Raw genomic sequence first — 25,091 nt, 5'->3', positions numbered from 1 at the left:
CTAAAACTTAAGACCATGGTTGACATAAGTGTTTCCCAAAGTCTGTACCCTTAGAATAAAGTCCTATCTATAATCTTTATTCTTTTCAACTATTCTCTTTAGAACCATACACATACCCACTTAGCATATCAAAATTAGTATAGGCAAAGTTTTACCAAAAGGATTTCTAATTCTAGATAAATAAGGAGGTTGGGGAAGATTAAAGAGCCATTTCTATCTATTGTATGCCAATAGGAATATCTGAAAAATCAAAAAAGGAGGCAAACAAATAATTATGCCAAAGAGAAGTCTGATCATAGGTCATACTTCAATCATGGTTAGGTATTTCTGTTAATATCTTGTATACTTAACAGTTATAGATCTTTTATTTTTGTTACTCTTCAATATTTTGATTATCAATGCAGAGAACAAATCATAACACTTCTTGAACATTTGCTACATGTAAATCATTTTATTTAATGTAAGGATGACCACTTAATTCTTATATTAGTACATGAGGCAGATATTTATGTTATTATTTTGCAGATGAGAAAACTAAAGCCCAGGAAAGCTGAGTGACTGGTCAGTCACACAGCTAGTAAGCCTATATCTGTCGATGGGTGCAATAACCCAGTTCTGTCCACCACTCAAAATTTGCCTCCCCACACTGATGTCTCCCTTAAATGTGTGTGTGTGCATATATATAAAATATGATTTGCATATCCACAGAAAGAATAATAAAATGCACAGAAGTTCAAGGTCTTACCTCTGAAATCAGTAGCTCTACAACCTTAGGAAAGTCAGTTCACCTTTGCAAACCCATTTTCTTCACTAATGGGAACTACACATAAAAGAGCTTCCAGTGACAGGTGCCATGTCAAAGTACCAAAACAATGAAGTGTTACACAAACCAGACAGTGGGTCCTCCTCAGGATCCCTACAATGTTAATCTCTCTGCTTCCTATCACTAATCATCAGATTAGTACGAGAGGTAACTAATAAAATAAAATAGCATCCTCTGTTTCCCTTGACTTTCAGTTCCTAAAGACAGCTTGGAGATGTCTATGAAAGTTTGGGTGGTAATAGAAGGGAAAAAGTTAGCTCTATTTTTAATAACTTGGTATTTTGGCTCGTGATTGAATCATCACTGTTCTCCCACTGCCAGTTCCTCCTTTCTGTATGCATTGCTCTTCCCTTCTTCTGCAGCCAGAAGGTGGAGTAGGGTCACCTTCCAAGCAGACCCTCAAGTTCTTGCCAGCCAAATCACCCTAGAGCTATGCACAAAGCACTATATTGGAGAGTTACAAGACCTGGGCTGGACTGGAAGTCTCAACTCTGCCATCACCAACCTAGTGGCTGGGAATCAGATCCTATCTTTGGCTTTCAGTCTCCCTATCTGTAAAATGAGAGAGATAGAGAAAAATATTTCCTAGGCTCCTTCCAGCTTGAATGTTTTGTCAACTTGCTTGAGAAGAGACAACATTCATCAAGGTTTACCTGGTCTCTGTACCTAATCCTTTCCAGGGATTTTTGGCCCTGAGAATACTAATGGGATTTTCTTTCAAGTCCTAGTTCTTCCTGCTTTCTGAGCCTAACAGATGTGAAGTCAATACACAGAGAAGAGCACAGCGGATGATATTCACTTTCCATGTGATTTGCACATTTCATTGTGACATTTTGTGGTTCATTCCGCATGTTTTGCTGACATCTACTCTAAAAAGGCATGTACTTTAAGAGGTTCCTTTTCACAGAGAATAACTGAGTGAGCAGGGCCTCCAGGCTGCACAACTCCAGTTGTGAAAGACACCTCTGGATTGTGCAACCTGAGGGCCTACTATAGTGGTGGGGGGCAGGGAGGATGGTGTGGTGCACAGTCTGTAGCAGATTTTGACACTGCTGCTCAGGACTGTTAGAGTATCAGAGGACACAACCTGGTTAGCACTTGGTTTAGGTATTTTTAATGCAGATAATTGAAATTCCAACTTCACTATTTATTTGCCATTTGATCTCAGGCAAGATATTTAACCTCTCTGCACTTCCCTTTCTGATCTGTAGAAAGAGAATAACGTTCATTCTTCTGTAAAAAGAGAATAATGTCCATAACGACAAGGATTGTTGTCAAAGATAAAAAAATATTTCATATGAAATGCTTGGCAGAGTGCCTGGTAATAAAACATGTTAATTAATATCATTGTCCCTTCAAACACACATGCACACACATACTAAATAAATTTTTTAAAAGCAAAGTTTTGATTATAAACACAAAGACCAATTTCCCTATTGTGTAAGTAATAAGCAAAACAAGTATGGTTTTTCATTTCTTTGAGTTTTCAAGCAAAACTATTGGTATAAAATTCAGAGCTGGGCCAAAGTGGATTTCCAGGATAGCAATATCTGAGAAAGTTTTAAAGAAGAGCAAGATTTGTTGGCTGAAAGGCATAATAAACACATCTCAACCTCAGAATCAGAATGGAAGCAGACAGCATGGTAGGCCTCTGACAACTTACTAATGAACTTCCACCTGCATGAAGACCAGGGTACACTGGTCAGATTTAACTCCCTTCTGTATCTCTGCTCCATGTCCCTTTATTTCATTTCCTTACTGAGATGTTACATCCCCTGAAGGAGCTTAGGAAAACTGAGTGCTTTCATGGAATAAAATTATCATGGGGAATGTGGTAGTGATAGAGCGTATCATTTTGAACATTGTGAGCATTCTTCCAGCTATTGTTTGAATGTTTGCCTCCTCTAAGATTCATGTTGAAATTTGATCCCCAGTGTTGGAGGTGGAGGTGGGGCTTAATGGGAGGTGTTTGAATCCTGGGGGTGGATTCCTCGAGAATATGTGTTCCTCTGAGAGCTGGTTGTTAAAAAAGAGGCTGGCACCTCTCTGTCTCTCTCTCTGTTTCTCTCTCTCTCTCTCTCTCTCTGTCTTGCTTCCTCTCCCACAATGTGATTTCTGCACACATAGGTTCCACGCACCTTCCACCATGAGTGGAAGTAGGCCAAGGTCCTCACGAGATGCAGATTATGCTGCTTCTACAGTCTGCAGAACTGTGAGCCAAATAATCTTCTTTCTTTATAAATTACACAGCCTCAAGTTTTCCTTTATGGCAACACAAAATGGACTATGACATCATGTATGTGTAAAATTTTCTGCCCGTATGCTGGAGTCATACATACAAATAGCTACAGGGATCAGACATGCAACATAATTGAGTAAAATGAACTGGCATGAGACTGTGGGCAGATCAGAAAATACACACCCTGTCTAAAGAAGGGAACTGCTATTCTGCTTCAGACTACTATTTCCATACTCTTTGATAAATTAAAAATGCATGTTTTAATGCCCAGAAAAGTGGTTCTCAAAGTTCGGTTCACAGGCCAAGTGCCAGCAACACCTGAGAACTTGTTCAAAATGAAAATTATTGGCCTCTACTTGGACTTACTAAATTAGAAACTCTGGGTAAGGGTCCCATCAATTTTTGTTTTAATAAACTTCCCAGATGGTTAGGGAAACACTAGGCCTTAGAGTCACATACACACACACAGACACACACACACAAAACAAACAAACAAAAAAACAGAAACATGTATAAAAGACATCTGTCTAAGGCAACAGAGAGTAATGAGTAATAAAGATGCCTATAGGAATAAACACTCCTCAGCTCATTTTACGATGCCAACATATCCCTGACACAAAACTTATCAAAGAACATTAAATACAAGTACAGAGCATTTTAGACTAATATCTCTAATGAATATGGTAGTAAAACATCTTAGTAAAATATGAGCAAATTAAATTCTGTGGAACCTAAAACAAATAATACATCATGGTCAAGTAAGATTTTGTGCAGGTATATAAGGCTGGTTTAATATTTTAAGAATCAATCAACATAATTCACCACATTAACAGGAAAATAGAGAATAACTATATGCTCATCTTAATAGAGGCAGTAAAATATTTGACAGAATTTAACACTCATTCATGATAAAAGCTTTCAGTCAACTAAAAATATAAGGGAAATTTGTTCAACCTGATAAACGGCATCTATAGAAGGCCTAAAGCTACTATCACACTCAAAGGTGAATCGCTGGACTTTTTCTCTAATATTGAAAGCAATGCAGATTCTCACCACTTCTATTCAAATGAACTAGAAGTCTTAAGGCAAGAAAAAGAAATAAAGGGCACAGTGACTAGAAAGAAACGAAAAGCAAAACTTCATATATTCACATATTCACATGATTATGTACAATATTCTAGGTGTTTTTCCATATACTAGCAACAATTAAAAGTAAAAATTTTATTTTAAAATTTATTTAAAACTGCATTTTAAAATGTAATAATAAGTCTAATTAAAGATCTGCAAGACTTCTACCTATAAGAAAATTAATAAAACCTTCTGAAAATGGAATAATATACCATGTTCATGGTTTGGAAAAATCTCTATTGTTAAGATGTCAATTCTGCCCAAACAAATTTAAAGATTCTACTCAATATCAATCAAAACCTCAACTGATTTTTCTTTTTTTCATTATTTGAATTTTTTTTTAAACTTAAAATAGCCAAAATAATTTTGGAAAAGTTGGAACAGCTGTACTGTTTTCAAAACTCACTATGAAGGTATAATAATCAATAGTGTGGAACTGGTATCAGGATAGACAAATAGGTCACTAGAGCAGAGCAGAATTTAGAAACAGACACATAAAGTCAACTGATTTTCAACAAACGCACCAAGGCAATTGAATAGGGAAAGAAAATCATTTCAACAAATGGTGCTGGCTATTTATAGGAAAGAAAAATAAACTGTGATCCTTACCTCTCACTCTCCACAAAATTCAGTTAAAATAGCCTCTAGAACTAAACAAAAGGGCTTAATTACATAGTATTCTAGAAGAAAATAGAAGAGAAACACTGAATCCAGGTGTCGGCAAAAATTTAGACAAGACTCAAAAGCACTGATAATAAAAGAAAATAATGGCAATAATAGTAGCCATCAAAATTCAAATTTTTCTCCTCCTCAAAAAACACAATTAAGTAAGTGAAAAAGCAAGTCTGGGAAAATATAATCATATTAATTGTATCTGAAAAATTATCACCCATAATTTATAAACAACAACAAAAAACTCCTATAAATCCACAAATAAAAGATATCCAAATTTAAAAATAGGTGAAAAACATGAATAGATAATTCACAAAAGCAGATATATAAACAGCCAATAAGCATGGGAAAAAATGCTCAAAATCATTAGTCATTAGGGAAAGGCATAAGGAAATTTCCAGTACAATGGAAATGTTCTATATCTTGGTAAGAGTGTTATTTACATTGGTGTACATTTTCACAAAACTCACTGAAATTTATAGTTAAGATTTATATCTGTGTATATATTTTACTTCAGTTTAAAGGAGTACACATGGCTTGTATTTTTTTTCTAGCTGACTTGTTGCTATTGTACTATTTGTGTTTGAGAGTAGGTTTCTTTCTAAATTGTTCATTTTTGTTTTGTGATTCATTCATTCATCCCTAACTTTTAGGTTTTAGAGAAACCAACCTGTTACTAATTTGAACATAAATAGGGAAGCATGGGAGGGTGGAATGCAGTGGCCAGTTCAGTTTAGTTTATTATAGCACTAGTACAGAAGAGAAATGACCGGGACATCAACCAAGGAGTTGACATTGGTAATGGAGAAGAGGAAAACTCCGAGAAAGTTTGATAGTATGTACAACAGGACTGATTAGCCATGGTGGGCAGAGTAAGGCAGTACAGTAGAGGGGGAAATGTAGAAGTGTTTCTAGGTTCCTATCTTGAGTGACTAAAGATGAATGACAGTGCCTATTAAATCAGAAAAAAAATACAACAGGCAATAAATTAGAACAGGAAAGGCGAACAGGTAATGTGCTGATAAAAGATGATGAGTTCAGTTGTGCATGGATTGAGTTTAAATGCCTAAGAGAAACCCAGAAGAAGAGGTCAAATAGGCAGCTGGTCATAACATTCAGATTCACTAAATCCTTATTAGGTTGTTGCAAAAGTAATGGAGGTTTTTGCCATTGAAAGTAATACTTTCTGCTTTGCAGTAGAAACTTGGGTTGGTCCCTGCATATCCTTTTCCAGTCTCATCTATAAAAATGAATTTAATCCTTCTGACTCCTTTCACCAAAATATTCCAAGGTTAATGACACTTTTTTTAAGAGATGGGGTTTTACCATGTTGGCCAGGCTGGTCTCGAACTCGTGACCTCAAATGATCCACCCACCTTGGCCTCCCAAAGTGCTGAAATTACAGGCATGAGCCACCACGCCTGGCCCTAATGACACATTTTTGACTTGATTTGCATTTTGAAAATAATCATCCTCAAAGTTTAGATCAAGCTCTATTATGAACTATCATGGTAGGAGTAAAAAGCATCTGAATTTTGTAATCAGGCTGACCTTTATTCCAGTCCTTGTTCCGCAACCTAGAAGCCAGCTGATCTTTTGGACAAGTTAATTTATGTATCCTAGCCTCAATTTCTTCTTCAGCAAAAGGGGATTAGGAATCCTATCTTGCAGTAGTGTTCTGAGATACTGTGTGGGAAAGAACTTAGCATACAAAAAATGCTTAATACATATCCATGTATTTGTAGCCTTCCTTTCAAAGGATGAAAGGTTGATGTTTTACAAGCAAAACAGTATTAGGTAAAATTGAAAGTATGAAAAAATGCCGGACGGTTTTTCTTCCCACAACTCTTCAAAGCCCAAGACTTTCTTTCCTCTTTTCATCATTAAAATCGGCTCTCAGGAGAGGATGTGACATCAGTCCTTTGCCTCTCATTGTTAAGTTTACATCATCCCCTCCTTCTTGTGCCTGGGAGGACTTCACATTCCAGGCCTTCTAGGCCACAATAGAAAGAATGTCTTTGTTTCTGGTTAAAGGCTCAGTGTGCTGGTTAGAAGGAAGCTGTGCCTAGCAGGATCCCTTCCTGGAACTCCTGAAATGCTCCCCACAAAAGTATCCAATACCCTCTCTTCTGTGCCTCCAAGTTAGTAGCTTAAAGGAAAGGAAAACACTATTTCACCATATCTAGTATATGCTTGTCCCCAACTAGACATCTAAAGCTTCTCTTCCCCTCTCCATCAACTACCCACCTCCCTGGCTGTGTGATTTTATTTTGGATTTCAATTATTTTGTTATTAGTAGTAGTAATTCTCCATAAGAGACAAATAGGGGGAAGGGGAGTATTTGTCTATTATTTATTGCTGTTTAGGTTAAATGTCTGCAGGTTAATTAAATAGAAAAGCGTCCCCCCACCCCCGGGATGTACCAGGTCCCTTGTGGTCCAATAGGGTAATAAAACCATGGTGAAACTGAAAGCATTATTGCATGCTGCTTTATTCTCATCAGCAACGACTTCCAAATACAAATGTAGTCAATTATTGGGTGATTCAGAACAGGAGTTTCTGGAATTTAATTATCAAAGTGGTCTGTGTGGGTACTGCAGTCACTGCTGGGCAAATGACTGGGAGTTGTCCAAGGGCCAATGGCCTGATGTCTTGACTAAGCACATTCACCCAGAAAGGGGCGGTTGAACAAAGAATTCTACTCTGGCTTTATCAGAGAAAGTGTCTATCACTGCAACAACCTCTCTTTAGTGTGTGTGTGTGTGTCTGTGTGTGTGTGTGTGTGTGTGTGTGTGTGTAAAACACTTCATTTTCTTTGTTCCTTCAGCCTCTCTCCACTAATTTGGTAAGTCCTCCCAAGGATCTTAAATTCCTCCAAACAATAGGACAGATATCTTCAGCATCTGAGCAACAATGAAATCAATAAAGACTTTGGAGGGGAGCAAGAAGAATGGTGTGTGGTAATGGCAATTATTCACTGAAAGCAATCTAACCCATTTTTAATTTAATTTGGAGTGCCATTATTTCAGGATTCCAAATGCTAAGGACATTTTAATCATGCAGATCTCATGTCTTATTGAGTTGTGGCAGAGAATTACTCTTTTTTGTGACCCTGAGTTAGCAAGGACATGCTGGGCAAACAGCCAAGGTACAATACGCTCAATAATAATAATAATCTATACTTAAATGTAGAGTGATGGTTATTAGCCATTGGCTATTCTGATAGGAGGAGTGTCACCTCTTCAGACCCTCTAGCTGTTTGACTTAGCATTTTCTTTGAATGAAAAGTATCATCAAATAAACCATCCTTCTTACATGGGAGGAAAGAAGGCATAAAACACACACTATAGAGAAAAGTTATAAAGTAACAAAATTTTTTATATAAAAAAGAGAGTATGTATTGGGGGAGGGTTTGGGGGGGGAAAAGGAAAATAATCTGACCTTGGAAAGGAGGGAAAAATTCTCTTTCCTGCAGAGTTGTCTTAGAGTGTATGAGGAACCAGAGATTTATTTTGAACCAATTTCCTTTTCACACAAAAAGGAAAAGAACTTGGAGATCTACTTCCTGTAAAAAACCAAACAGATATTAAGTCCCAGGTCATTTTAGTCTGTAGGCAAGATTTGTATTCCCTTTTCTAATAGCTAACATTTGTTGAATCCATAGCATATGCAGGGAAGTTCTCAAGTCCTTTGCATACATTAACATTATTTAATTTTCACTACAAAACCTGCAATATATATTTTCCTCATTTTATAGATGCATAAAGTGAAGCTTTAACAGAAAACATGTAATTTGTCCACAGCTAGCAAGAGACAGAGCTGGAATTTTTCATCGAGAATTCCAAGCCTCCCACTTTTCATTCTGCGTCACCAGCCTTTTTCAACTTGTAGAGGTATTTGGTTGTTGCTGCTGTTTGTTTTAATGAAGAATTCAAATATGGCCTTCCAAAATATTTTTCTTGAGTTAAATAGGTTTCAAAGCTCTCAAAAATTACTGAAATATCTAATCATTTATTCTCTCCTTTTCAGAGTTCTCTAAATATTTAAGTTTGATTTTAAAGGCACAATTAGTTAAAACAGGCCTAAAAAGTTGGCATGTGCTCAGTTTGGAAGCTAAGATTGGCACCCACAGTCTTAGCAATTAGCAATTATGAGAAAATAGATGCTGAACTAGAGGACACTTGATGCGTCCTATCCTGGGCCAACTTGTGCTAGAAGATTCTATGAATGGGCTGAAACCAGTTTGCTCTGTGACATTGAAAATCACTTACCTTCCCTATGCCTCACTAAATAGTGAGATAAGTAGAAATTTTGGTCACTATCTCATTCTGCAAATAGATGCCAGGGTTAATAAAATAATACTACCAAAATACTATTTGGTATAAAGATGTAAGTGAGTTTTTGTGGTTTTTTTTTAAACACAACTCCAAAAACATTAATTCCTCTAATTCACCTTCTAGGGAGTAAAATCACAAGCTAGTCAATAATTCAAATTCCCCAGTAAAATGAGAAAGTGTTATTGACCCTGAAGAGCACAAAGGTTAATTTATTTGCAAAAAGCACCTCCTGCCACCTGCTGTGGGTGGAACAAAAATATGTCAAGCCTCATGAGAAAACAATCACCTCCTTTTCCCTACACCTTGAAGTTTCTGCTTGTTTTCTGTGTGTGTTGGTAGGGGACCCGGGTCTCAGGGAGACATGTTGGAGAGATGTTTGCATACGCTTGCTACATATCTCAAAACTTGTACGTTCTTACATTGTCCATGAAGCCATCAGGATCAAGAGGAGTATTGACAAATGTGGATGACAGCCAAACACATTTTGCCGGCCAGGCAGATTTTTTGCAAGCCCTTTATTTATTTATTTTTTAATGATTTGCAAGCCTGGGTAAATTTAATTACTCAGTGTTGACTATAAAGTAGGTTAGTATGGAAGCCCAGAAGGTCAACTTGTTCACCATTACGACTACTATCCTTTCTCTCTACCTGATATTTTTCTTCAGGGAAATCACTCCTATTTTTAATCTAATCTACAAAAATGGTGGCATTTCCTCAAATAGTCCCAATAATTCAAATACAAAATTTTAAGTCATGATTTGTCAACATTTGACTTTTAAACTTAGTCATAGGCTCATTAAGAGGCTTTTTGATTTAAAATACCCCTGCTTTGGCCAGGTGCAGTGGCTCCTGTCTGTAATCCCAGCACTTTGGGAGGCCAAGGCTAGTGGATCACTTGAGGTCAGGCATTTGAGACCAGACTGGTCAATATGATGAAACCCCGTCTCTACTAAAAATACAAAAATTAGCTGGGCGTCATGGCCCACACCTGTAATCCCAGCTACTAAGGAGGCTGAGGCAAAAGAATTGCTTGAACTGGGGAGGTGGAGGTTGCAGTGAGCTGAGATAGTGCCACTGCCCTCCAGCCTGGGCAAAAGAGTGAGACTCTGTCTCAAAAATAGACAGACAGACAGATAGATAGATAGATAGATAGATAGATAGATAGATAGATAAAATATCCAGCTTTAAAATGCATTTGGGAATGATGTATAGTGGATAATTGTTCTTTTTTCATGATTTTCCAGAATTATCCTCCCTTCTTTCAGTAACAGAAAGCCAATTCCCTTTAGCGGACATATATCTCCCACAAGGTGTGTAGTCTGAGTAGGACTATAAATGAAGGCTCCTCCCCATCCCCTTGATAAGTAGTGGAAATGTAACCACCCAACAAGTTCTCCTTGCCCCCTGCCTAGGCAGAGCCAATTTATCAAGACAGGGGAATTTCAATAGAGAATTACAATTCATGCAGAGCCGGCTGTATGGGAGACCAGAGTTTTATTATTGCTCAAATCAATCTCCCCCAAAACTCAGGAATCAGGATTTTTAAGGATAATTTGTTGCATAAGGGGTTGGCAAATGGGAAGTGCTGACTGATCAGGTAAGAGATGAAATTTTAGGGAGTAGAAGCTGTTTTTGCACTGAGTCAGTTCCTACCTGGGTAGGGGTCACAAAACCAGAAGAGCTAGTTTATTGATCTGGATGATGCCAGCGGAACCATCGAGTACAGGATCTGCAAAATATCTCAAGCACTGATCTTAGGTGTTATAATAGTAATTTATCCCCAGGAGCAATTTGGGGAGGTTCAGAATCTTGTTGTCTCCACCTGCATGACTCCTAAACCATATTTTCTAATCTTGTGGCTAACTTGTTAGTCCTTTAGAGGCAATCCCGCCCCCAGGCAGGAAGTAGATTTGTTTTGGGAAAGGGCCGTTATTGTCTTTGTTTCAAAGTTAAACTGTAAACTAAGTTCCTCCCAAAGTTAGTTCAGCCTATGCCCAGGAGTGAACAAGGACAACTTGGAGGTTAGAAGCAAGGTGGAGTCAGTTAGGTCAGATGTCTTTCACTGTCATAATTGTCTCAGTTATAATTTTTGCAAAGGCAGTTTCATAAACTTCTCCATGTCAAAGGAGCCTCCATCCTATACATCTTGAGAGTAGCACTTGCCCATCCTGGCAGCAGAGCCTGGTGAGATAGCTAGGTAAATCTTGAAACTAGAATACTAAAATAATTTGGTTCCTTTATTTTCTTCAGTCAGTCCTATTTCTCAGTTTTCCCTTTAATTCTGTGAGTCCTCCTAAGTCATACTTCTCACCATCCTTTGTAAATTCCCGTTTTATGTAAGTTAACCAGAATCTATTCCTTTTGCTTGCAACCAAGTATGTTGCTACACTGTCTTTCTGAAAACACTACAATTAGCTGGAAGCAATAATGTGAAAATCAGGGTATAACTGGACCAGGGATGTGGAGGACTTCTCTTAAACAACTCTGGCTTTGATCTTATATTTTCTTTGTATTGTTTTAAAAGTATATGTGGGAGGAAAAAGGAATATTATAATGAAATCTCTCTAATAGCTACCACGTCTCTTGAAGAAGTCAAAACGTAAGCTTTTCTAGTATTTGCCTTCTTGCATTCTGAACCCTGAACAGAAAGTCTCAGTATCCAAGCCAATACTGATATAAAAAATAAACAAAATAAATCAGTTAACCAAAAAATAATACTGGGTCAGATTTCCATCTGATGTTTTTTTGTTGTTTTTTTTTTTTTTTTTTGAGACAGAGTCTTACTCTGTTGCCTAGGCTGGAGTACAGTGGCTCGATCTTGGCTCAATGCAACCTCCACCTCCCTGGTTCAAGTGATTCTCCTGCCTCAGCCTCCTGAGTAACTGGAACTACTTGTGCCTGCCACCACTCCCAGCTAATTTTTGTATTTTTAGTAGAGATGGGATTTCACCATGTTGGCCAGCCTGGTCTCAAACTCCTGACCTCAGGTGATCCTCCCACCTCAGCATCTCAAAATGGTGGGATTACTGGCACGAGCCACCATGCCCAGCTTCCTTCTGATATTTTTTATCAGTGTCCCTTCTAAAGGTAACATTTTGAAATTATTGAATGAAATAAATTTTGAATTATGTTTCAGATCATGCCAATTCCTTAGCTTTGCAGATTCCAAAATGTGCTTTCAAATTAGGTATTTCATTAGCTTTAATGTATTTTCTAAACTGATGCAGACTCTGAGCTGCATTTTGTAATTTGGGTTCATTCACAATTCACTCTTCAGGAAATTATTATATGAGTATAACAGCTAGAGAAAATCATCCTCCCTCTTCTATTCTGAGCATTGAAGTAATAACACCAAGTTAGCACAAGTTTCCTTGACTATTCATATAATTAGCTACTTAAGTAACATAATGCTTGAAACCACACAAAAGGAAAGATAAGAAAGAGAACTAATATTTATTGAACACATACTTTTCGCTAAGAATTAAGTAGGAATTTATTATTACCATTTTTAAGAGAAGAAAACTGAGGTTTGATGATGCTAAATAATTTTTTTTGTTCAATATACATTTATTGGAGATTTACCATATGTCAGGAACTGTGCTAGGAGATACAAAGATGACTGCTGTAGCAGTAAATGGCAGATCCTTCAATCAAACCAAAGTCCATCTGTCCGTGAAGCCCAGGCTGTAACTGATATGTTGCCCATGGTACATCCCCTAGGTCAAGATCTCCTCTCCTGATATGAAAGTGAGACCAAGAGCCAGAACAGAGCCTGTTTCTCCAATGTTTTGGCATCAAGACAACAGATTCTTGGGATTTTTATAATTAGAACCACTTTTAAGTGCGGTGAAGAAGTTTCACAGTTCTCAATCTTATGATTTTAGTTTTCCCACAGTTCCTTTAAACTTGAGAACAAGTATTATTATTACTCTCAATTTACACACAGGGGGAAAAAAAAGAGCTCAATGAGATTAAATTATTTAATAAGAGTCCTGGAATGAAAATAAGAAGCTGTCATCTGGGCTTGATAGTCTGGGCAAGTTAGTGAGTTAACACAGATTATTGGCTACCCCCACTCCCTACTACAACACAACCTTGGAGATACCACAGGAGAGGTCAGAAGGTGGAAGAAATACAGAGCCTTAATAATTTACTGTTAACGGCAAGTAGCCCTTGGGGAGACCAAAAGTAGTAAGAACAGCCTTGGAAGGAAGAAGGTCAGAAACCAAAGAAAAGGGAAGAACTCAAGGATGACTTTCTTTCCTCCACATTGTCTTAGGGGCAAATTTCTGTCTATCTGCTGCTACCTCAAGGCAGGCCAGTGCCAGTCTGACGTGGCTTGGAGCTCAGTAGATTATTGGGAATGGGAAGCAAAACATCCAAAGTTAGAGACATGTTATAGTTCAAAATATCAAGGACCCAATGGGTAGATTAAGTTGCAGAGTGAATGAACATAGCTAAAGTAAAAATTAGCAAGCTAGGAAATTATACACAAGGGGTCCCCTAAGAGGAACTAGAAAGGGTAAGAATTGGAAGAAAAAAGGTAAAAATTAAATAATATGGAAGATAGAAATAGCAGTAACAGACTCCATCAATTATGAGTCACAAAGGGAGAGAAATCAATCTCCAGATGAAGAGAAGGAAGTATTCTTAAATGTAATAGTGATGAGTTTCCCATAATTAAATTAAAAAAGACATCTTTTGTACCCTTTGTTCTGTGCTACTGCCGTATGTGTTCCATGAAAAACAGTCAACTAAGAAAGAAAAAGACATGTGATTCAGGAAACGGGGATTCCATCAAGGAAGAGAGGCCAAGCAAATTCTTTAGTTAATGGGGGGAGGAGAGCCTAGAATGATTGCCATGTGGCAGACCTAGGGAGCAACCAGTCCACGTTAGAGAAAAAGGTCAGAGGCTCTGAGAGAAATGCTTTCAAGACAATAAATTCTTAGAATAGTTGATATTTAAATGTATTGTGAAGAGATTTGCTCATGACAGAAATTTTAGGGATGAATTGGTGTTTGGTACCTACAAAACTAAGCAAGTAGAAAAGCAAAAACAATTATGAATGCCAAAAAAACAACAAAAACTTACACAAGGAAGAAAATATATACTGATAATATATTAAATGCTTAGTTTTGAATAATCTGTATTATATATACATTGGGTTCAAAAATAGAATAACAGAAAGCTGATTGCATACATTTCTTAGGGCTGCTGTAACAACGTACCACACGCTTGCATACATTTCTTAGGGCTGCTGTAACAACTTACCACACGCCTGGTGGCTTAAGCAGAGAAAGTTATTGTCTCACTGTTCCGGAGGCTAGAAGTCCAAAAACAAAGCCCTGCCAGGATTGGTTCCTTCTGAAGACTGTGAAGAAGGATCTGTTCCAGGTATCTCTCCCTGATTGTAGACGACCATCTTTCTGTTCACATAGTGTTCTCTCTGTCTTCAAGCCTAAATTTCCCCTTGTTATAAGAACACCAGTCATACTGGATTAGGGTCCTCACTTTATCTCAATTACTTTTGTAAAGATCCTACCTCCAAATAAAGTCACATTCTGAGGTATTGAGGGTTAAGAAGGTAACATGAATTTTGGAGAGACACAATTCAATCCATAACACTGCCCAATTCATTTCATGAGGCCAGTATATCCTTAATATCAAAATCAAATAATAATTTAATTGAGAAGAGATGTCATCAAGGTGGTTGACTGGAAGCGTTCAGCACTCACCTCCTCCACAACGAATAAATTGAACAAAACAGACAATCACATGTTCAAAAGAGTGACTAGGGAAGAACACTGGATTTCAGCAAAAAAGTGACAAAGACCCTCTGAGTCACAGAGACTCAGGATGGCAGCATAGGGAGGGAAATAAAGCACCAGCTGAGATAGACTCAGAGCCAGGAGAGACTCCCACTGTGGGGTGAAAGGGAAGTGGAAGATCCCCAGCTATCCACCTTTCCACCACAGTTACCTGCAATCCAAGCTAAAGGAGAGACCCACAGCCCTTGCAGCCCTTGAGACCTGTATAGAAAGCTGTCTTGGGTTGCCACAATTGCATTATTCCAGAGAGGGATTTTATAATAGGTTCTCCTCAAAATGGCAGCACATTGCCATTTTGAGAGTGAAGCCAACATAAGAATGTACCATGTAGGACCTGTATCTCCACATCCTAGGAGCCCACCAACATCCCGCTACGTTCATCCAAAGGACTGCAGTGTCACAACACCAGCTTGACCCAGCAGTGCAGCCATGACTCTGGCACTTCCTACATAGCATACTACAATACTACACTCTGAGGTACAGTGAAGAGGCTGCCTTTAGGGCAGAGGAAGCCAATGCATGTGCTCCCTAGAACTTAAGAGCAACTTACCTGGGACATGCCACCACCACTGCCAGTGACCCTGCCCCTCCAGTGGTGGAGCTGGTGCCCCCTCCAGGGACCCAAGGACTAGCAAGAACAAGGCCTGCTGCCACTGCTGGCAATCCTGCCTCCTCCAAAGCAGAGCTGCCATGGGTCTTCATGTGCCCTCTAGGGGCCTGAGGACTGATCTGTCTGGGACATACTGCTGCTGCTAACAATCTTATCCCCTTCAGCAGCAGAACCACTGAGCATACACATGTGACCTCCAGGGGCCAGAGGAGTGTGGCCCCCTCCAGTGGCAGAGCTGTTATGCACCTGAGTGTGGCCCCCTGGGGCCAGAGGACCAACCCACTTGGCATCCCCTTCTCTAGCAAAGCTATGCCACAGCCTCTACCACAGCCTAGGCCACTGAGGTACTCATAGACATGCTGACATTGATTAAAACCAAAGAAATCCTGTGGAGACTACACCACTGTGCCACCCACAACCAAAGCCAAAGTACGCTATCCAACCAACACTATAGGTCCCATCCACAGGAAAAAGTGTTTTTCCATGAAAACTATTCCATAAAATTGGAAGAAGTGGCTGTTCCACAAGATGTGTAGATATCAATGTAGGGATTTAAGAAATAAGAAAAAGCAAGAAAACATGACACCTTCAAAGTAAAACAGTAATTCTCTAGTCTCAGTCCCCAAAGACAAAAAAAAAAAAACTCCAAAATGTCTGAAAAGAAATTTACAATAAAAATTTTAAGAAAAATCAGTGAAATATGAGAGAACACAGAAAGGGAATTCAATGAAATCAGAAAAACAATTAATGATCTGAATTAGAAATTCAACAAAAAGAAAGGAGTTGGATATCATAAAATAAAACCAAATATAAATCTTGGAACTGAAGAAATTAATGAGTGAAATAAAAAATAAAATGAAAAGCTTTAATAATAGACTAGATCAAGCAGAAGAATGAATTTCTGCACTTGAAAATAGGTCTTTTGAAATACCTGGTCAGTCAAAAATGGGAAAAAAAAATAAAAAAGAAGAAAGAAAGTCTACAGGACACATGGAACATCACTGAGTTCCAGAAGGAGAGGAGACAGGAAACAGCATAGAAAGCCTGTTTAATGAAATAATAGCTGAAAACTTTCCAAGTCTTGGGATATGGACATCCAGATACAAACAGTTCAAAGATCCCCAAATGAATTCAACTCAAAAATGTCTCTTAGAGGCACATTATAATCAAACTGTCAAAGGTAAAAAATAAAGAGAGATTTCTACAAACAGCAAGAGAAAAAGCATCAAGTCACATAGAAGGGAAACCTCTTCATACTAACAGCAGATTTCCCTGATAGTCCAGGAGAGAATGAGTTTATATATTCAAAGTGTTCAAAAAAACATGGCTAGCCAAGAATACTATGCCCAGCAAACCTATCCTTTAGAAATAAAGGACAAATAAAGTCTTTCCAAGAAAAGCAAAAAGTAAAAAAATTAATCACCACTAGACTTGCTCTACAAGAAATGCTTGATGAAGTCCTACATCTGAACATGAAAGTATGATATCCACCATCATGAAAGCATGTGAAAGCATAAATCCCACAAGTAGAACAGATATACAAATGGAAAGTAGAAAGGAAACAAATGTTAAGACAGAAAACTACCAAAGTGAAAAGATAAGAGAGGAAGAAAGGGACAAAGGATACAAAACAACTAAAAAACAATTAACAAATTAACAAGAGTTAAGTCCTCACTTATCAATAACAACTTGAATGTAAATGATTTAAATTCCCAAATTAAAAGATACAGACTGGCTGCATAAATTTTCAAAAATGACCCAACTACTTGCTGTCTACAAGAGACTCATTTCACCTGCAAAGAACACACACAAACTGAAAGCAAAGGGATGGAAAATGATAGTATACACGGTGAAAACCAAAAGTGAGCAAAAGTAACCATACTTTTATCAGATAAAATAGACTTTAAATTATAAAACCACCAAAGAGACCAAGAAAATCATTACATAATGATAAATGGAATCAACTCAGCAAGAGGATATAACAATTATGAATATATATGCACCCAACACCAGCACACACATATCAAATATATAAAACACAAATAATATTTGTTTTATATAGCTTATATATAAAATATATATCTGATATTTGTTTTATAAATATACATATCAGATATATTATAAAAATATATATTATATATTATATATATTCAGATATAGATATATATATTTATATAACATATTTGTTTTGTATATCAGATATATAAAACAGACATTTGTTTTATATATCAGATATATATATATCATATATATATCATATCTGATATATATATTATATATCAGATATATAAAACATATTATATATAATAATATTTTTAATATATAAAATATATAAAACAAATATTATTAGGGCTAAAGGGAGAGAGAGACCTTAAAAAAACAATAGGGAATTTCAACTCTCAGCATTGCACTGCCAGCATTGGACAGACCAGCTACACAGAAAATCAACAAAGGAACATTGGACTTAAACAGCACTATAGACCAAATGGACCTAACAGACTTTTACAGAGCATTTCATACAACAGTTTCAGAATGCACATTCTTCTCATTAGTATATGAAACATTCTCTAAAATAGACCATATGTTAGGCAGTAAAATCAGTTTCAACAAATTTTTAGAAATTGAAATCTTATCAAGCATCTTTTCAGATCACAATGGAATAAAACCAGAAGTGAATAACAGAAGGAACTTTGGAAACTGTACCAACAGATGGAAGTTTAACAACCTACTCCTGAACAGCCAATGAAGAAATTAAAGATAGTATAAAATTTATTGAAACAAGTGAAAATAAAATACAACATACCAACACCTATGAAATACAGCAAAAGTAGTACTGAGAGGGAAGTTTATAAAAATAAATATTTACATCAAAAATGTAAGACAATTGCAAATTAATAACCTGATGATACACCTCAAGGAAGAGCAAATATAAACCAAAATTAGTATGAGGAAAGAAATAATAAAGATCAGAAAAGAACTAAATGAAATAGAGAATGAAAAAGCCATACAAAACATCAATAAAATGACAAATTTTCTAAAAATAAAATCAACAAACAATTAGCTAGACTAAGACAAAAAAAAAAAAGAAAAGAAATCCCAGATAAATAAAATTAGAAGCAAAAAAGGAGACATTACAACTGATACCACATAAATACAAAGGATCATTACAGACTTTTATGAACAACTATATACCAACAAATTGGAAAACCTAGAGGAAATTGATAAATTACTAGACATATAAAATCTTTATCAAGATTGAACGTGGGGCCGGGTGCGGTGGCTCAAGCCTGTAATCCCAGCACTTTGGGAGGCCGAGGTGGGTGGATCACGAGATCAAGAGATCGAGACCATCCTGGTCAACACGGTGAAATCCCGTCTCTACTAAAACTACAAAAAATTAGCTGGGCATGGTGGCGCATGCCTGTAATCCCAGCTACTCAGGAGGCTGAAGCAGGAGAATTGCCTGAACCCAGGAGGCGGAGGTTGCGGTGAGCCGAGATCGCGCCACTGCACTCCAGCCTGGGTAACAAGAGCGAAACTCCGTCCCAAAAAAAAAAAAAAAAAAAAGATTGAACCTGGAAGAGATAGAAAGGCCGAACAGAGAAACAATGGATAACAAGATTGAATCAATAATAAAAAGCCTCTCAACACACATACAAAAAAGGCAGGACCAGCCGGCTTCACTGTTGAATTCTACCAAACTTAGCAAAACAACAAAACAAACAAACAAAAAATAACAACAAAAAAATTAATATAAATTCTTCTCAAATTATTCCAAAAAATCGAAGAAAAGCAAATTCTTTGAAATTCATTTTACAAGGCTAGTACTACCCTGATATCAAAACAAGACAAGGACACAACAATGACAAAAAACCTATAGGCCAATATCCCAGATGAACATAGATGCAAAAATTCTTAACAAAATACTACCAAACTGAATCTTACAGTACATCTCAAATATCCATCAAGATCAAGTGTTTATCCCAGGAATGCAAGAATTGTTCAACATATGTACATCATCAATAAGCATGATGTATCAAATTAATATTAATAGAATATGTACATCATCAATAAGCATGATGTATTAAATTAATATTAATAGAATGAAGGACAAAAGTCACATGATTACCTCAATAGATGTGGAAAAAGCATTTGATAAAATTCAATATCCCTTCATGATTAAAAAAAAAACTCTCAATAAATTAGTTATAAAAGTAGTGTGTCTCAACACAATAAAAGCAATATATGATAAACCCACAGCTAACAGCATACTGAATGGAGAAAAGTTGAAAGCTTTTCTTTTAGGAACTAGAACATGGGCCTGGTATGGCAGCTCATGCCTGTAATCCTAGCACTTTGGGAGGTTGTGGTGGGAGGATCACTTGAGCTCAGGAGTTTGAGATCAGCCTGGGCAACATAGTGACACTTTATCTCTACAAAAAATTAAAAAATTATCCGGGCATGGTGGCACATACCTGTAGTCCCAGCTGCTCAGGTAGATGAGGGGAGAGGATTGCTTGAGCCCAGGGGTCAAGGCTGCAGTAAACCAAGCTCATGCCACTGCACTCCAGCCTAGGTGACAGAGCAAGACCCTGCCTAAAAAAAAAAAAAAAAAAAAAAAAGCTTACAACAAGACAAGGATGCCCACTTTCACCACTCTTATTCAACATGATACTAGAAGCCCTAGCCAGAGCAAGAGAAAATAATAACCAATTTGGAAAAAAGGGAGTCGAATTATCCTTTTCTGCAGATAAAATGATATAGTGAGCCTAAAGGCTCCATCAAAAACCCCTTAGAACTGATATATGAATTCAATAAAATTTCAGGGTACAGAATCAACGTACAAAAATCACTAGCATTTCTAAACACCAGTAACAAGCTAGCTAAGAAAAAAAATCAAGAAAATGATTCAATTTACAATAGCTGCAAAAAAAAAAAAAAACCCCAAAAAACAAAACAAACAAACAACAACAAAAAAAAAAAACAAGAAACAACCCACATAGGAATACATTTAACCAAGGAGGTGAAAGATTTCTACAGTGAAAATTACAAAACACTGATGAAAGAATTGGAAGGGGACACACACACACACACACACACACACACAAAATAGAAAGAAAAAACACCTAATGTTTGTGATTAAAAGAATTAATATGGTTAAAATGACCAAACTACAAAAAGCAATCTACAGATTAAATACAATCCTTATCAAAATACCAATGGCATTCTTTACAGAAATGGAAAAAAATAATCCCAAAATGTATACAAAAGATCCCAAGTAGATAATTCTAAACAAAACAAACAAACAAAAAAAAAACTTGGAGGTATCATACCACTTGACCTCGAAATATGTCACAAACCTACTGTAATCAAAACAGGATGGTAATGGTGTAAAGATAGACACATAGACCAACAGAACAGAATAGAAAACAAAGAAATAAATTCACTTATTTACAAACAACTGATTTTCAACAAAGCTTCCAGCAGTATATATTGGGAAAATGTCAGCCTCTTAATAAATGGTGCTTAAAAAAACTGGATATCCATATGGAGAAGAATGAAACTAGACTCATATATCTCACCATATAAAAAAATCAACTCAAACCAGACTTAAAAGATTTAAGTGTAAGATCCCAAACTAGAAACTACTAGAAGAAAAAACAAACAGGTAAATGCTTCAGGACATTGGTCTGGAAAAAGATTTTATACCTCAAAAGTATGGGCAGCAAAAGCAAAAATAGGGGAGTCTATCAAATATATAAAATAGTATTATATCAAATTTTAAAACTTTGCACAGCAAAGGAAACAATCAATGGAGTAAAGGGACAACCTGTAGAATGGAAGAAAATATTTGCGAACTATACATACAAGGGATTCATATTTAGAATATACAAGGAACTCAAATAACTCAACAGGAATAAAATGACAACAACAAAACAATGAATAACCTAATCTTAAGGTGGCCAAAGGATCTGAATAGGCATTAAAAAAAAAAAAAAAAAAAAAAGACATACAGGCTGGGTGTGGTAGCTCACAGCTGTAATCCCAGCACTTTGGGAGGTTAAGGAGGGCAGATCATGAGGTCAAGAGATTAAGACTATCCTGGCCAACATGGTGAAACCCAGTGTGTACTAAAAATACAAAAATTAGCTGAGCATGGTGGCACGAACCTGTATTCCCACCTACTTGGGAGGCTGAGGCAGGAGAATCACTTGAACCCAGAAGGTGGAGATTGCAGTGATCCAAGATTATGCCACTGCACTCCAGCGTAGCAACAGAGTGAGACTCTGTCTCAAACACAACAACAACAACAACAGAGAAAACCATATAAATGGCCAAAAATATGAGAAAATAGTCAACATCACTAATCATTAGAGAAACACAAATTAAAACCACAATGAGATATCATCTCATCCCAGTTAGAATGGCTATTCTCAAAAAGACAAAAAAAAAAAAAAAATGATGGCAAGGACACAGAAAAAAGCAATCTCTTAGGCGCTATTGGGAATGTCAATTAGTACCGTCATTACAGAAAACAGTATGGATGTTCCTCAAAAAGCTAAAAATAGACCTACCATATGATCCAGCAATCCCTCTACTGGATATTTGTTCAAAGAAAAGAAAATCAGTAGATTGAAAAGGTATCTGCATTCTCATGTTTATTGCAGCAGTAGTCACAATAGCCAAGCTATAGAATCAACCAAAATGTCCATTAATTGATGAATGGATAAAGAAAATGTGGTATATATACATAATGAAATACTACTGAACTATAAAAAGAATGAAATTCTGTCATTTGTGACAACATGGATGAGCCTGAAGGACATAATTTTAAGTGAAATAAGTCAGACAAAGAAAGAAAAATATTGTGTGTTCTCATGTGGAATCCAAAAAAGTTGACCTCATAGAAGTGGAGAGTGGAATTGTGGTTATTAGAAGATAGGCAGTGTAAAGGGAAGAGGGAGATAGGAAGAGGTTGTTTAATGAATACAAAATTGCAGCTAGATAAGACAAAAATGTTCTAGTGTTCTAAAGCACTACCGGGGGAACTAGTTAACAATAATTCATAGTATATTTTCAAATAGGTAGAAGAGAGAATTTTGAATGTTCCCAACACAAAAATGGCGAATATTTAAAGTGATAAATATGCTAATGATCCTGATTTTATCATTACACATTATACAAGTATATTGAAATATCTCCCTGTACCCCATTACTATGTACAGTTATTATGTGTTAATTTAAAATAAAAATGAATTTAATTAAGTGCTGATTTATTACAGTATAATGAAGACATTTATAGGTCAGTTTCATGTATGAACATAGCTGTAATGATTACCTGATCATCCCAGATGCAAAACATTATTTGATAAAGTTCAGTACTTACATTTATAATTTAGAAAATTCTACAAACTTGAAAAATACCTAAATGTGACTGCTGAAGCAATTAAGTTTAAATAACAAAATATAAGGTAGTATTTTTGTGGCAGGGTAGGAAATGACTTCTTAAAACTTGAAAAGCATAAATTATCAGGCCAAAAAAAAAGTGAACTAATTTACACCAAAATTAAGAATTTTACCCCAATAAAGGGCACCACACATTAACGGATACCTACCAAGATGAAGAAGATATTTGTGGTATGCAAACCAACAAGAGATTTTTTAATATATAAAGATCTAAAAACGGATAAGGAAAATATAACTCCCATAGATAAAGTCGGCAAGGCAATTTCTTTCTAGAGAAAACCTAGAAAGTTAACAAGCAAATATCAAGATGCTTAAACTCATTGGTAATCAGTGAAATACAAATTAAAACAATTAGATTGGCAAAAAAAAAAAAAAAATAGACAGTGGGATAATACCAAGAATCAGTGAAGATGTGGGGGTATAGGGACACTGGGACTTTCAGGCACTGCTGAAGCAAAGACAGGCTATAGGGTAGTTTTCACTATTTAGTCTTATAAACTAAGCATGTATCCTATAAATTAGCAATTCCATTCTGGGTATGTATCCTGGAAATTATCCTATGGGTCTATAAAGGGATGTGTATGATGTTCATTGCAACATGGGTTAAGGGATCAGGGATTCATAGATAACTTGGGTATTTACCACTGTGGGAGTGGACAGGAAAAATGTGATGGAGGCACAACATGGAGTATTATGTAGCAGTTGGAAGCAAAGAATTACAAAACATTACATTGTATCCCATCAATATCCATAATTATTATTTGTCAATTAGAAATGAATACATACACATGTGCTTGGTGAAAAAAGTTGGAAACAGGAGATATATAACATTATTTACAGAAATTAAAAATTTCTGCACACACAAAAATACATATATATATATATTTCAAGAACACTTTGAATTAAAACGGTACACATAAAGCACATTAACCTAGCTGGAGGGAAATGGTAGTGTTATGAGAATAAAATGAGATATGCAAATAAAAGAAGAAAGGAAGAAGGAATGAAGGATGAAAGATGCATTAGTTAGCTATTGTTACAGTAATACTGCATAATTATCAGAATTTCAGTGGTTTACAAAATAAACATTTATTTCACACACATCTGAAGATCAGTTTGGAGTTGGCTTATCTAGGCTGGGAACTTGGTTACAAGCTAAAGGCTGGGTCCAGGTGTGTTTCATATGTTTCTCATCCTTCTTAGATTAGTCACTACTCAAGTTATGTTTTTCTTGTGGTGAAGGACAGGTGCTCAAGTGGATAAGCCTAACCATGCTAATACAATGGGACTAATATCCTCTTAACCAAAGCAAGTTATTCAGCCAGGCCCAAAGTCAAGTGCCAGGAAAAATGTTCCACCAACTAGAAGGCTATGGCAAGGATATAGATATATCATAATACTACAGGTAGGCTAAATATTTGGAATCAGTAATTCCATCTACCATAATGGTGCATAAATAGATAGGTAGGTAGGTAGGTAGATAGATGATAGATAGATAGATAGATAGGTAGATCTATGTTATTATATGTGTGCATATAAATATATTTATACATTGATAAAATAAGAAGTAAAGAGGAGACTCACATGGACAAATAACAACAATAAGGCATAAACTGAGGAATATGATGAATAAGCTCCGTACACTGAAGGTCCAAAAAGCCAAACCACACTAGGAACAGAAAGGAATAAGTGAGTACAAAGTTCATGCTGAGTATTAGAGGTGGCACTGCAAATTATTTTAATTAGTTATTGCCATACTCATTATAGGAAGCAAGAGCATAAAGAAAATGTCTTACTCTCTTATTTGGAACTTGTAAGTGTGTGGGGTTTGTCTATTGTTCTTTGATAAAGATAAGTGATCTCATACCATTAAATAGAGCTGTAATGTGCTTCTGTTGTAAGCAATGCTGCAATATGGTCAAGAATATCTAAAGTTTTGGAATTCTAATATAAAGTGAGATGAGGCCCACTTTGTCTCTATTCTGA

This window comes from Sapajus apella, unplaced genomic scaffold (genome assembly GCF_009761245.1).
Source record: "Sapajus apella isolate SASKATOON/1434 unplaced genomic scaffold, GSC_monkey_1.0 scaffold10, whole genome shotgun sequence".
NCBI classification, from domain to species: domain Eukaryota; kingdom Metazoa; phylum Chordata; class Mammalia; order Primates; family Cebidae; genus Sapajus; species Sapajus apella.
This window is presented reverse-complemented; position numbering follows the sequence as displayed.